Below are 16,221 nucleotides of genomic sequence, written 5' to 3'. Positions count from 1 at the left end.
ATAGACCACCGCCTTCCAAGCCTCTGCCCAAGCTCTGCCCTGAGCTCCTCTCCACCTCCAGCAGCCTCACGGCGACGTAGATAGCCTCAAACCGTTGACGTCGATTAGTTCGACAAAACCCCGAGGCAAGATCCCGCTTCCTTTGACTTGTATTTTTATTATTTATATCTGTTATTAATTGATTGCATAGAATAGACTACAATATGTTATAACCTGCGTGGGATTGTTGACGAACGGTACTATACAATATTGATTACTGTGGTAGTGATATTCGTGAAGAGGGGTATGATATGTATTTTGAGCCGTATGTGATGAAAGGATACTTTGACAATGATATTCGTGAAGAGGGGTATGATATGTATTTTGAGCCGTATGTGATGAAAGGATACTTTGACAATTAGATTATAATTAATTATGGGGTATGATATGTATTTTGAGCCGTATGTGATGAAAGGATACTTTGACAATTAGATTATAATTAATTATGAGATATTTTTGAAGGAAATAATATTTCTAAGGATTATTTTGAATCATTATAATAATAAATAAGTTAAAAGTGTTATTTTAGAAAATGGATTATTTTGAATTATTAAGAAATAATTTTAAAAGAATTTATTTCGGTATCAGAATTATTTTTAGATGATTATGCTAATTTAAAAGAATTTATTTTGAGAACGGAATCATTTTAGATAATTATAATAATTTAAAAGGAATTATCTTGGAAAAGAATCATTTTAGAATAATTATGAATAAATTAAAGGAATTTATTTTGAAAAGGGAATTATTTTAGATTAATTATAATTAGAAAAGAAATTATTTTCTAAGAGGGAATATTAAAAAAAATATTTAAAGAATGTATTTAGAATTATTTAAAAAGAGTTATTTTGGAAAATAAAATTATTTTTGGATAATTATAACAAGAAATAAAGAATTTATTTTGGATAAAGAAATCATTTTGAAGTAAATAAATTTATTATTTTAAAAGATTATTTTTAAAAATCTCGTGATTTGTGATTCTCATTTTAATTATGTGATATGTCATGATATCATTACACGTGATGGGTTGTATTTATTATTTTCTTTTGTGATTGCGAACCATTCGTTGTTTATGACTTAGTGGCTTTGCACGTCATGAACAAGACTTAGTGACATGTATGTGTGCGTTGACTAAATTAGGAGGTGGACCAGAGATCAACTGTAGATGATGTGTATGTTGACTTAGCAAAACAAGAAGAGTTGGGATGGGGAAGTCCATGTTCATGTGATCGGATATAGCTATTGTTGTATCCTCCAGGCTCGTTCCATGATCCAGTGTAGCTTGGGGTTAGTTTGTTGGGTCAAAGTGAAGCCAGTGTAGTCACTTTGGTCCGTGAATTTGATATTCACCCGAGTTTAGCTTGGGTTCGAACCTAGTTGAAATCGGATTGTGTGTAGCCCTCTGACCAATCCTGTGTAGTGGCATATTGAGTGCACGTAGGGGATTTGTGAACAGTCAATTATCCGATGATATGAGCATTGACTCTGTGTGAGATGTCGACCAGTGAGCTTTAGGATGGCTAGTATTCGACCCGATTATCGTATGCAGTTAGCTTTATGTTTATCATATTTTAGTAGTGAATTTCCATGTTAATTTTGTTGGATTTCAAGTTGCACGTTTCTTTGTCATTCTGTTGTATCGTTTTCGCATCGGGTTTTCGTTCGTTCTTTCCTTTTGTAGGATCTTGTCATGTGCCATGCACGCTGATGTACACCTGTTTCCTCTGGTGTACGTCAGATTTAGAGGATGAATAGGTCCAAGATGGATATGCATTGAAGATGGAGTAGCAAAAGAAGCCGAAGCTTAGTTATGGGTCCTCCATTTACTTTTGTAGCACCTTTCATTCTATTGACCGATGTATTTTATATTTTCCAGCATTTCTTTCAGATAGTCTTGTATAAGGGCATATTGACCCGAATGTTATGCTTGGGATGATATTTTAGTTATGATATGTATATTTTCTATTCTGAGTTGTTTATTATATTCTCGCTACTGTGACCGGGGACCTGTGCATTTGTTTTATATTGCTTAACGCTTAGCGTATTAGATTGAGAATACGGGGTCTAACACTTATTTCTCCTCAGTCTAATATGTCACGGGCTTGCTCGCGTTCCAATTCCCTGGTATTTTGGGAAGCGGGGCGTGATAGGTTTTTCTGGTGGCCTACGCAGGTCACGATCCCGAGTTCCCACCTGTGAGAATATAATAGATGATTTAGACGCATATCACTATTTCATCCATGAGACTATTCTTCCTCTAACGCTCTTGATTCTCACATTTCCTTCAGAACCATGGTGGGTATATGGAGTAATAGCAACCCATCCAGTAACAGTGGTCAGATGCCTGAAGTAGATCCGCAGCAGCTTTTGGCGATGATTCAGGGACTGGTTCCAAACCAGCAGTTCTTAGCTTGGCATTTGCAGCAGGGGCCTCAGCACCAGCATCCCCCTCGCTCAGAACCTGGTGTTAGAGAGTTCTCCTATATGCGACCTCCTTCTTTCTCCGGTGCCGAAGGACCTCTAACAGCAGAAGAGTTCCTGAATGTTACCGAGACTATCCTTACGGTGACCCGCATTGCCCCTCCAGAGTGGGTGGACCCTATGGATATCCAGCTCACAGATACAGCTCGAATCTGGTGGGTTGCTAAGAAGACACACCTAGAGAGGCCGATTCTATGGGAGACGTTCACGGATCACTTCAATAGGAAGTATTTTCCTCAGTCAGCCAAGGATGAGCTTTTGCGTAGATTTGTCGAGCTCAAGCAGGAAGTCGATCAGTCGATGATTATGAAGTCGAGTTCTCTTCCCTCAATCGATATGCTCCCCATTTGGTTACAGACCCCACTATTAGGAGGCATCAGTTCCAGAAGGGTCTAGGCAAGTACATCAGATTAGCTCTGGTTAGTAGGGCCATCGCGACTCATGATGCTGTGCTGGATGCAACGTGTAAGATCAAGAGTGTTCAAAAGAAGCCTGAAGATCCACATGTGATTCAGAGCAGAGCACCAGCAGCTCTAACCCGAAATATTGAGCGTCCTCCTCCAAGGTAGCAGTAGGCTCCGCAGAGGCAACAGTTTTCCCAGCGGCAGCCACTTCCTCAGGACGACCCCTATCAGCGTCCTGGAGTGCGGACTCACGGCCAGCCTTCGGTGAAGTGTACCTATTGTGGCTACACTAGGCATACCCAGCAAGAGTGTCGCAGGCATCTTCGTCTGTGCTATTCCTGTGGATCCCTCGACCATGTCAGTTGGGAATGTCCACAATGGCAGCATGCCAGCTTGCCTCCATCTCTAGTTCGGGCAACTCTTCAAGCTCAGCAAAGCCCTATCCTCGAGCAGGGCCTCTTCCTCCACAGAAGTAGGTTTATCAACAGGCACAGAGGTAGCAACCACCGCGTCAGACATTCATGATGTCAGCTGTGGAAGTTAAGGCGAATGACCAGGTTATCACTGGTAAGAACTGTTCGTTCTTAGTTTTACTTGCATATGAATTTTCCTTATTTAGCATTACCTAATGATATCATGATAGGATTTTTTTATGGGTGCTAAGTTTAGTTGCATTTACCTCCTCCTGTAATAGGCAAGGTTCTTGTTTCTTCTGTTCCTGCTTTATCACTCTTTGACTCTGGAGCTTCTCATTGTTTCTTGTCTCGTCAATTTGTGAGTACTCACTCTCTTCCTGTAACTCCTCTGACTAGGGCTAGAATATCAACACTGGCAGTAGTGTCTTAGTAGCATCCAATGGTTATGAAGCATGCCCTGTGGTCCTTTGAGATACCGAAGCTTCTCATTCATTGCCACCATCGATAGTCGTAGTAGAAGTGTGGTCTTTGAGATACCGGATCACCTGAGGTTTGAATTCCTCAATGGCAGTATCTCGGCTAGACCTGTGAAGCATAGAGCTAGTCCAAAGAAGGAGATGATTGCTGCCATGCAGGTGGAAACTGAGAAGCCAATTGTAGTTCAAGAATTTGAAGATGTATTTCCCGATGACATTTACGGGTTACCACCAGATCAGGCAATTGAGTTTTCTATAGAATTGAAGCCTGGAGTTGCTCTAATCTCCAAGACCCCTTATCGTATGCATCCGGCAGAGTTGGCCGAGCTTCGGATTCAGTTAGATGACCTCTTTTGCAGAGAGGCTTGATTCGACCCAGTGTATCGGCCTGGGGAGCACCTGTATTGCTTGTGGGAAAGAAGGATGGATCCAAGCGGATGTGCATTGACTACTGGGAGTTGAATGCGGTGACAGTGAAGAATAAGTATTCACTTCCCCGCATCGGTGACATATTTGATCAATTGGGAGGATTAAGGATATTTTCTAAGCTGGATTTGTAGAGCGGGTATCACCAGGTGAAGGTTAAGGATTCTGATGTCCCCAAGACTGCGTTCCGTATGAGATATGGACATTATGAATTCTTAGTGATGCCATTTGGTGTGACTAATGCGTCGGCGATATTCATGAACCTGATGAATCTAGTATTCTATAATGTGCTGGACAAGTTTGTGGATGTATTCATTGATGATATCTTGGTGTACTCTAAGAGTGAAGCTAAACACGCAGAGCATTTTTGCAGTACATGTTGAAGACCTTGAGAGAGCATTGGCTATTTGCCAAGTATAGTAAGTGCCAGTTCTGGCTGGATCGTATTGCATTTTTAGGACACGTGGTGTCAGGAGACGACATATCTGTGGACCCAGAGAAGGTATCTGCTGTTAGGGATTGGCCTACCCCTAGGACAATATCTGACATTAAGAGCTTCCTGGGGCTAGCTGAATATTATCGGCGCTTCATCAAGGATTTCTCAAAGATCGTAGAGCCGATGAAGCAACTTACAAGGAAAGATATTAGATTTGTCTGGTTTGATGCTTGTGAGCAGGTGTTCGAGGAGTTGAAATCTTGACTGATCTCAAACCCGGTCTTGACAATACCAGACAAGAGTGGGAACTTTGAAGTGTTCTGCGACGCTGGCAGAGGATTGGGATGTGTTCTCCAGTAGAACGGTCATGTGGTAGCATATGCATCTTGTTAGTTGAAGCAACATGAGAAGAATTACCCTACACCTGATCTGGAGTTTGCAGTTGTGGTTTTTACTCTCAAGCTTTGGAGACACTATTTGTTGGGAGAGCAGGTGAAGGTGTTTACGGATCACAAGAGCTTGAAGTATATCTTCACTCAGAAGGAGCTCAACATGAGACAACGCCGATGGTTAGAGCTGATGGTAGATTACGACATTGACCTTCAGTACAACCCTAGCAAGGTCAATATAGTACCAGATGCTTTGAGCCATTTGTCGGCAATCATGACCCTTACAGCTCAATGGAGACTTCAGTAGGAAGTGAGGGATATGAGTATAGAAGTTATTCTTCCAAGAGTCACCGCTTCTTTAATGAATCTTTAGATTTAATCGACATTGGTCGAGCGAATCAAGGCTGCACAAGCAGGTGACTCATTTCTTCATAAGTGCGGAGAGTTAGCAGTGGCTAGTCTTCAGCTAGAACTTGTTGTTCATGAGGACAGATCCTTATGATTTGGGAGTCATATCTGTATACCAGAAGGAGATGTTCGAGAGGAGATATTACGGGAAGCTCACAGCTCACCGTACTCTATTCACCCTGGAGGTACGAAGATGTACAAATATCTGAAGCTGACCATTGGTGGCGTGGCATGAAGAGAGATGTGGCTCGTAATGTGGCTAAGTGCCTTGTATGTCAGCAGGTGAAGCCAGAGCATCAGCGCATTGCGGGTCTTTTACAACCATTGCCTATTCTGGAATTAAAGTGGTAGCATGTCACTATGGACTTCGTTACTGGCTAACCTTGAAGCACTAGATAGAATGATGTTGCTTGGGTGATAGTAGATCGATTACCCAAATCAGCTCACTTCATTCCATTCCGAGTGGGACAGTCGATGGAGCATCTTGTTGAGAGATACTTGTAGAAGATCGTGCGATTGCACGGAGTTCCAGTGTACATCATCTTGGATCGTGATACATGATTTACTTTTGAGTTCTATAAGAGTTTGCAGGCGAGTCTTGGGACCAATCTCAATTTTAGCCCAGCTTATCATCCTCAGACTGATGGGCAGTCGGAGAGGACTATTCAGATTTTGGAGGATATGCTTAGAGCTTGTATGCTTGATTTTCACGGGTCGTGGGAAGATCAGCTACATCAGGTAGAGTTTGCATACAACAATAGCTTCCAGGCTAGCATTGGAATGACCCCTTTCGCGGCATTGTATGGGAGGAAGTGTCGCTCTCCTTTGAGTTGGGACGATGTTGGTGAGCAAGAGATTTTTGGGACCGAGCTGATTGCCAAGTTAGTTGATGTTGTCAGGATCATTCGGGAGTGACTTCGCATAGCACAGGACTGATTTAAGCATTAGGTGGATGCGAAGTGTCGATACTTAGAGTTTCAGCCAGGAGATCATGTGTTCCTGAAGATTTCTCCCAACCGAGGCATCATTCACTTTGGAAGGTGTGGGAAGTTGAGTCCGCGATATGTGGGACCTTACCATGTATTAGAGAGAGTGGGAGAAGTGACATACCGACTTGTATTACCACCCACCTTGGCTGGAGTTCATAATGTATTTCACATTTCTCAGTTGTGAAAATACGTCGAAGATCTGAGTCATGTCGTAGAGTTTTTGGAGATTAAGGAGCGATCAATTAGACATACGAGAATCAGCCTGTGGCGATCCTGGACTGAAGAGAGAAGACTCTTCGGAACAAGACCGTCACGCTCGTTCATGTGATGTGGTATCCAGATTATCCTAGCGAGTCGACTTGGGAGACTAAGTATGAGATACGACAACGATACCCTCATCTATTTCCTGAATTTTAGCTGTCACATCTTGTATCTTATTTGTATCGTTCATGTAGTACATTCCCATTTCCTTATGAACATGTAGTATATCCTGAATCCTTCTCTATATGAGTTAAAGTAAGTCTTTAGTTCTATATTTATGTCCTTGGTTTTTGTGCATCACCCTTAATTTAATTCCGAGGACGGAATTTATTTTAAGGGGGTAGAATATAATGACCGTAAATTTCTAATACGGGTTTTAATAAATTTTTTAGTATTTAAGTATTAAAAAATTATTTTAAATGGGTATATTTTCCCCTAGGTTTTCCTCTCTCACCTGTAAACCATCTCTCATTTTCTCTCTCCTACACTCCCTAAATCACTCCTAAATTCCCGCACAACCCCTCACTTCTCTGACCTCGCCCATCCCTCACTGACATCCCCCTCTCCTCTCGTACTCTCTATCTCTCTCACTTCCTCAAAACCCACAATGCCATCCCCTCCCTCATCTCGTCTCTCTCTCAACCCAAGAAAACTCCCTCTCTCTCTCTCTCTCTCTCTCTCACTCTCTCTCAGTTCACCCTCTCTCTCCCTCTAAACACCTGCTGCTCCAGTCACCGACAACACCCACCCCATCTTCCATCTCCGACGCCATCATCACCACACCACCACCTCATCGTCACCCAGCTCCATCACCTTCTAATCACCGCCTTCATCTCGAGCTCAACCAGTCACCCTTAAGCCACCTCACCTGAGATCCTCCCGAGTTCCCCCTGCTCTGTCGCCACCCTCCAAGCTCCGCCATCAACCCCCGAGTTCACCGCCCCTCTCCCCTCCTGCTGTTCACTACCATCGCCATCACTAATCCCTCAAGCTCAGCTCCGAGCTCCGACGCTGCACTGTCATCTTCGCCTGAACCCCTGCCCTTTCTCAACCCCATGACTGCGCTGCCCATCTCTAAACTCACTCATAGCAGACCAGCCCAACCACCTCACCTGAGCTCCCTCCCTAAGATCTGACCACCGACGATGCCATCATAATCACCAACTCCTCACCTCGATGTTGAACCTCTAGCACCTCATCCCCGACGAACCCTGTCTTCGCCCCTCCAAGATCTCTCTGAACCCAAGCTCTGACTAGAGCCACTGCCGCCTGAGCTCTCCCCTCGCTGCGCCTCGACCCCGAGCACCCTGAGATCAGACCCTCATTCCCTCCACCTCGCCCAACACCGACGAGCAGCGCCCCTACCTCACTCACTCCGTCGTCGTCCTCTCTTCCCCTGCTCGTCAGTCCACTCACCGCCATCGAATGCCCCCATCACTACCAAATAGAGCACCGCCTTCCAAGCCTTTTTCCGAGCTCTACCCTGAGCTCCTCTCCACCTCTAACAGCCTCACGGTAATGTCATTAGCAGCAAACTGTCGACGTCGATTAGTTCGACAAAACCCGAGGCAAGATCCCGCTTCCCTTGACTTGTATTTTCATTATTTATATCTGTTATTAATTGATTGCATAGAATACACTACGATATGTTATAATCTACGTGAGATTGTTGACGAACGATGCTATATGATATTGATTACTGTTGTAGTGATATTCGTGAAGAGGGGTATGATATGTATTTTGAGCCGTATATGATGAAATGATACTTTGACAATTAGATTATAATTAATTATGAGATGTTTTTGAAAGAAAGAATATTTCTAAGGATTATTTTGAATCATTATAATAATAAATAAGTTAAAAGAGTTATTTTGGAAAAATGATTTTTTTGAATTATTAAGAAATAATTTTAAAAATTTTATTTCGGTATTGGAATTATTTTTAGATGATTATGCTAATTTAAAAAGAATTTATTTTGAGAACGGAATCATTTTAGATAATTATAATAATTTAAAAGAAATTATCTTGGAAAAGAATCATTTTAGAATAATTATGAATAAATTAAAGGAATTTATCTTGAAAAGGGAATTATTTTAGATTAATTATAATTAGAAAAGAAATTATTTTGTAAGAGGGAATATTAAAAAGAATATTTAAAGAATGTTTTGAGAATTATTTAAAAGGTGTTATTTTGGAAAATGGAATTATTTTTTGGATAAATATAACAAGAAATAAAGAATTTATTTTGGATAAAGAAATCATTTTGAAGTAAATAAATTTATTATTTTAAAAGATAATTTTTGAAAATCTCGTGATTTGTGATTCTCATTTTAATTATGTGATATGCCATGATATCTTTGTACATGATTGGTTGTATTTATTATTTTCTTTTGTGATTACGAACCATTAGTAGTTCATGACTTAGTGGCTTTGCGCGTCATGAACAAGACTTAGTGAAATGTGTGTGTGTGTGTTGACTAAATTAGAAGGTGGACCAGAGATCAACTGTAGATCATGTATATGTTGACTTAGCAAAACAAGAAGAGTTGGGATGGGGAAGTCCATGTTCATGTGATCGGATATAGCTATTTATGTATCTTCCAGGCTCACCCTATGATATAGTATAGCTTAGGGTTAGTTTGTTGGGTCAAAGTGAAGCCAGTGTAGTCACTTTGGTCTGTGAATTTTATATTCACCCGAGTTTAGCTTGATTTCGAACCAGGTTGAAATCGAATTGCATGTAGCCCTCTGACCGATCCAGTGTAGCAGCATATTGGGTGCACGTAGGGGATTTGTGAACAGTTAGTTATCCGATGATATGAACGTTGACTCTGTGTGAGATGTGGACCAGTGAGCTTTAGGATGGCTGGTATTCGACCCGGTTATCGTATGCAGTTAGCTTTATGTTTATTATGTTTTAGTAGTGAATTTGCATGTTGATTTTGTTGGATTTCCAGTTGCACGTTTCTTTGTCATTTTGTTGTATTGTTTTCGCATCGTGTTTTCGTTCGTTCTTTCCTTTTGTGGGATTTTGCCGTGTGCCATGCACACTAACGTACACCTGTTTCCTCTGGTGTACATCAGATTTAGAGGACGAGCAGGTCCAAGATGGAGATGTATTGAAGACGGAGTAGCAGAAGAAGTCGAAGCTTAGTTATAGGTCCTCCATTTACTTTTGTAGCACCTTTCATTCTGTTGACTAATGTATTTTATATTTTCAAGCATTTCTTTCAAATAGTCTTGTATTAGGGCATATTGACCCGAATGTTATGCTTGGGATGAAGTTTCAGTTGTGATATGTATATTTTATATTCTGAGTTGTTTATTATATTCTCACTACTGTGATCGGGGCCCTGTGCCTTTGCTTTATATTGTTTGACGCTTAGCGTATTAGATTGAGAAGATGAGGTCTAGAACTTATTTTTCCTCATTCTAATACGTCACGGGCTTGCTCGCGTCCTGATTCCCTAGTATTTTGGGAAGCGGGGCGTGACACTGACGAATATGGGCTTCGGATTTGGTTCGTCGACCATGTTCACCTGGACCACTTTTACTTCAGTGGGAGGTTTTCTTTGTTTGAATTTATCACCATATTGGATATTTAGGTGATGGATCCAAGAATCTTCGTAAGTTGGCAATTGGTCGTCTTCCTCTATTGTGGCAGGATCGACCGTGGCCATATACGATATTAGGCCTTTGAATATTTCGCCAAGATTGACGTCGCAGTCCCAATTGGAAGAATCAGATGAGTATCTGTCTTTATTCGCTAATTGGTTAATAACTTGCCAGCAACATTCATCATCAGATGAAGAGACGTAGTCGAGGCCCCTTTTATAGCCATAATAATTGTCGGGTTTTCCTCTCGGTACATAGGCCGGACGAGGTGGAACCCGTGAGCCTTGACCAAAACAAAGACCTTCTTCGAGTGCGAAGTTGTATCCCCATTTCTTCATGAAGTTATGTGATTGTTGGCTGTATTTGAATAAATGAGGACCGGGTCTCTACTCGTCACTATTTTCCTTTGAGAAGGGATCTAATGGTGGAGATACCTCCCCTTTGCCGAAAACTAACTCCTTTTCACCCCCCCCGCCTTAGCAGGAATTACGAAGGTTGTTCCAAATGAGTTTTGGACATGCTTTTTCATCATGCAAGATGACCAAAGCGGCATGTGTATGTCGGGGTTATCATATAGTCCCTGCATCATATTATCAAGACAAGGTGAATACTCTTAATCGTCATTTATTGCTTCTTCGGTAAGTTGCCAATTATAACTACCATCTGACGATTCACCATCGTCAAGATTGATTACAAAGGCTACAATATCTTTTAACACAAAACCTCTATTCTAATCAAACCCAGCTTCAGTATCAGCTTCTTCTTCACTGTCTGTGCCTTGGACCGATGATTCAGTATCGGATTCAACACCGTAAAGAAGGGAGTCAGTAAAGTAATTTTTCAACCCCTTAAATAGTTGCTTATCCGTGACCATCGTCTTGACCTCATTATTTGTGTCTATATATTTTAGACATTGATGGAGAGTGGAGGGGACAATAAGATTACCATGGATCCAGGATTGACCCAATAGTAAGTTATAGGAGGTTTCCGCATCGATCACGTAGCATGTAACTTAGGACCTTAAATCCCCAAGTTGGTACTTCACACGGATTTTACCCAAGGGTCTGGACCCACTGGTATTGAATCCATAGATAATGGTGCCTATCGAAGATAACTTGTTGGCAGAGATTCTGAGACTATACATTAATCGGAGTGGCATGATGCTGACAGCTGAACCCGAATTGACTTGGATCCGATTAACAACGCTAGAGCCGATGTATCCAATGAAGTACAGAGGCTTATCATGCTTCGAGTTTCTCACATGCATGTCATCCTTGGTGAATGTAATACAAGGGAACTACTTGGCCGCCAAATTGCAATGGTGAACTGGTGGCTCTGGCTTTTCGGGAACTGGCTTGATTTGAGTGAGGAATATGTCAGAATCAGCCAAGGCTTCTTGTAGGGCCTCTCTAGTGTATTCGGAATAAGGTAACAGCTCATATAGAGTTATCCTCGCTAGGAAGTTAGCTAGCTAGGTCATAACATCGAAGCGGTATGGTGTGCTTGAACGTCTCGGTTTATCTCTTCCAATCGGACGATTGAATCGAGACTGCTTTGGGTTCTGAGCCTCTTGCCATTGGGGCTCTTTCTCCTTTTGCTTGTTAGTTGGTTGTTGCTGGGGCTTCCCAGTAGGTACAGGGGAAATTGTAACCACCCCCAGCTCAGCCAACATTTTAGCATTTGGATCAGAGGCTCCAGGATATTTATAATAATATTCGTTCCCGCCCCTGGTAGCAAAGACTTCATGTTTGTCCTCGGAAAGTGATAAGGTAAGGATGCCTACATCGTCTTTCTCAGGGATTGCTCTCACGGGACAACATAATTTGCCCCTACTCTTGGGCTTCTTCTTGAACGAGGACCCTGCCCATTGTTCATCTTTGAGCAAATCTAGATGGACCCAAAGAATTTTGCCGTTAAGGGCCATGTGCTACACAAGTCCCTTCTGGCGTTGTCCATGGGGATCGTTATTAACCGTCTTCATCTCCATCTTTGATACGAACTCTTGCTGAAACCATTACAGAGGGACAGAACTAAAACTGATAGAAACCGCATTTGCGCCCACCTTCTTTACCTTAGGCTGCTTTACGGTGATGATACCGACATCGATCAAGGCTTAGATCTTGTCCTTGAGGGTGTAGCACATCTTAGTGGGATGATGGACCCGTCTGTGAAAGGCATAATACTTTGGATCCGTTGTTCTCTTGGCTTCTTCCTAGTTAGTGATTGGAGGCAATTTGATTTTATTGTTATCTAGGAGGTATTTAAAGATTGCAGGAACTTCATCTTCCTTAAAGGAGTATTCCTTTGGGAATTTTGGTTTAGAAGTCTTCTGCTGTCTTTGAGGTCATTGTTGCCACTGAGAAGGTGATTTCTGTGGCGCTTGCTGTTACGGCTGCAGCTAGAATGTCTGATTCGCATCAACTGTATTCACCGACATCTTCCCTTTACCACGAGGGACAAATTTTTTCTTTGGATCATTAGCCACCGGTTGACCTCTTTCAGCCATCTTCCGTTTAAGGAAGCGTTCGGCTTGCTCTCCGTGCACATTTAAGTCTTTCCATGTTTCAGATAGTGTCACACCCATGGCTTCCAGCATATCCGAAGAAAGGTTATTGTGACATGTTTCAAGAATAAACTCCTCCATGACCGGATCTCGGTAATTCATTGCCTTATTCCGGAAGCGTTTAACGAATGCATCAACCGACTCTCCGTCTTTTTTGCTTCTCATCGAACAGAGTCCTAATTGACACTTTAGTATCATCGTTGAATAAGTTTGTGAGGAACATGCTCTCCATATTGTCCTAACTACTAATGCTCCCTAGCTTGAGATGGCGGTACCATTCGAAGGTGGCTCCGCGAAGGGTGCCGACGAATAACCGGATTATCAAAGGTTCGTTGTTAGAGATTACGCTGAGGTGTGATTTAAAATAAATCATATATAGAATTGATTCCCACTCTCTCGGATATGGACACGGGATATCGGTGTTCTTCACCTCTTGAGTAGACATTAAAGCGTTGACTTTGCTCTCGAGGTCCTTCATCTTCTTGTCTTCGCCCGCATTTTTCTTTGGGGGTTGCTGAGAAGGTTAAGGAGATTCCACTAGACCATCCCTAGGGTTATTGTCATTTGGAGGAGTATCAACGTTGGTATTTTTATCCACTTCCGAGTCGTTGCCTGCTTCATTAGGGTTGTTGCGACAGCTGGATTCAGCCTGCTGATTCGACAAGGATTGAAGCTGTTGGACATGTAACTTCCTCATGAGCTGCATGTTCAACTCCATTTCCATCTTCGTTTCAACTCTGAGCTCTTCTTTCTGCTTAGCTAGAGCGTTTTTGAGCATTTGAGCTAACAGGTCGGGAGTGATGGTGAACGCTTCCCGAACTCGTTAGGTGCTGCACACAGTATCATCCGAAGTGACTATAAAGCAAGCGTTTGATGCTTCATCATCTGAGGATAACCCTCTACTCATTCGTTGATAATCCCTTGGTATGATAGCTCCGACTCGCAGTCGAGTTAAACGTTAGGATATTTCTAGAAAAGGTTCAGGGCTGAAACACTGTGTTGACTTCCCTTTATCGGTCACGTTGATGGTGACTTCTAGGAGTTCGTCATCTTGAACGGTTGGTCTTCTCTTGCAGAAACGTCTCGGCTAGGGCTTCAATGTTTTGGTAGAAAATCTTTCAAATACTAAGACCCTCTGTGGAGGGGTCTTGGTGCAGCTACACTTTGATAATACTACCCTGATAAGCTTGGTATATGGACAGTGAGAATCTATTTCCTGGGTGCTTCTCTTCTGAGTTTTGTTCGTACCCCCAGCCTGATAGTACAACTCATCAGCATGATTACAGAAGCAAACTATTGTGTGCTGGCATGACTTCCTAGATATAACATAATCGTATTCCGACGCACACACTTCCTTTTGGGGATATAATGCCTCGTTAGCATTCTTAAGAGTCACTCGTTTGGAACCATGCTTTCGTGAACGCGGGGTCCCAACGTGCTCTTGGACTTCAACTTGCAATCCGAGGTGAGTAGTTACCAGTGCTTTCTTAACATGAGAGGTCCTTAATTTGTTGGCAGGACGTGCACGACCCCTAGTCTGACGAATTGCTCAGGGTTCATTCACCGGACCCAAGCGCTCTTTAACTTATGTTTTGCCTTAACCCTCATGCAAAGGACGAAGATGATCTGTGATCTTCATCTTGAATCAGGACAACTCCATACTGTCGTAGGGTTCCACGGAGGTGCGGGATTAATCAGGACATGAACAAGGGCTGTCGGAGACTCAAAAATGGCAGCGAGAGGTGAACCACTTGGTAGCTCGGTTTTGGCTTAGCCAGCATTTGGTACCTCGGCTTTGGCCGAGCCAGCAATGGCCGAGCTAGCATTTGGTGGCTCAGCTTTGGCTGAGCCAGCAGAATGTGGTTCATGTTTTTCAATGATTTCGGGCGTTGTTCGGGTTATTTTTTATGCCGTTTTGGACTTTGGCCTCCAGATTTGGCGTAGTTTTGGTAGTTTATTGACCACCTCTTCCCTTTGCAACTTTTGTGCTTCCTGCGTAAGATTTCGCGCGTGTGCGAGTAGTGCATGATGCTTTTAGATGTGTTCCTCAAGAATCGAATGGGTCCTTTTATCGCAGATCCATTCATCAGCTGGTGGTCTGGAGGAGGAGCTATTTGGCTGTTGTTGAGACGCTTGACGCTTTTTGGATTTTAGATCCGCTTCATAATGAATCCCGTCAACTGGCTCTAAGGCTTTGGCTAGCTGACGTGCAAGGCGCTGCCATTGCCTTTGACGAGCCCTTTTTGACAGAACCGACCGCCTTCAGAAGTTAACCCCTTGATTGATGAGGAGTTCAAATCAGTAGATCCGGATTCGTTGGACGCCGGAAGGGCGTTGTAAGGGGCAACTGCAGTAGTAACACGGAGATGATCATCATCTTGGGTCTTCAGATTTGAAGACCAGCGAACCTTCCTTGAGGAGATCCTCTTGCGTTTGTGAAGGAAGGAGGATCTGGAGGAGGAAGACATGTACTCCTCATACATTTGCTGGTCGAACTCGTACTTGACCTCCGTATCAACCGGGATCAAGATCCTTTTTTGCGACATTACAGCCTCTGTAGAGAGGCTATTGGCTCCCACTATGGTCGCTAGCATATTTGGGGTGAAAGTTGGTTTATTCATGGAACTCATTATAACTTCAGTCGTTTTCAATAAATTCAAAAGAGTTAGTCTTTTTATAAGACTTTTTTTACACGAATGAAAAAATAAAAATAACTCTCTACAAACACACGTAGAGGAAGTTTATCACCCGTTACTTCATGTGGGATCTTTGCTTGTGTCGAGGATGCATTAGTCTGTGGACCATCATAGATCAGATCCGGTTGACAGAAAAGTTAATTAATGTTCTTGCTTCACAAAGAAAACAATCACTGAAGTGATAATCTCGACCAAGCAAGATTACGACTCTTCTCAAGATCAAAACCAAGTTTAATCCTGTGGAAAAAGGACACGGGCCTCAGATCCTTCGAATAACTCCCTCTTTATGCTGAAGTTCGCCAAGATCTACTAGCCCTCCTCTGAAATTCGTGCTCCACTCTTCAATTTGACAGCTCCTCGCCATCTGATTTCAGATCTTCTTAAATGAAGGCCCTAGGCTTGTATTTATAGACTTCGGTTGTAGTGTTTTCGGATAAAAACAGATGATTTAACTTTATTCGCAGTTAACAACCGCTTAACCATCTTCAGAGATAGTATCAAAGCAATTGGGAGGCTCTGAAACAATCAAATCCTGCGAAAACCCGTCGAAAACGTGTTTTTGGCTCAAAATGGTGCGAACTACCAAATGGTGGCTCGCGGCCATGCGAGCCACCAAATGGTGGCT

At 42.6% G+C, this 16,221-nt stretch overlaps 1 long non-coding RNA gene across 1 annotated transcript; it reads left to right on the top strand.

Annotated features, from left to right (window-relative positions):
• The first annotated feature begins 3,382 nt into the window (after positions 1 to 3,382).
• LOC109827911 lies at positions 3,383 to 10,091 on the top strand. Its single transcript, XR_002243536.1, has 2 exons — positions 3,383 to 3,488; positions 9,807 to 10,091. It is a non-coding gene; the product is annotated as an uncharacterized LOC109827911 (long non-coding RNA).
• The last annotated feature ends 6,130 nt before the right edge of the window (positions 10,092 to 16,221 follow it).

The sequence above is a fragment of the Asparagus officinalis genome, unplaced genomic scaffold, assembly GCF_001876935.1.
Source record: "Asparagus officinalis unplaced genomic scaffold, Aspof.V1 AsparagusV1_Un539, whole genome shotgun sequence".
NCBI classification, from domain to species: Eukaryota; Viridiplantae; Streptophyta; class Magnoliopsida; order Asparagales; family Asparagaceae; genus Asparagus; species Asparagus officinalis.
The sequence above is the reverse complement of the archived record's forward strand: the minus strand, read 5'-3'. Positions and strand labels throughout refer to the sequence as shown.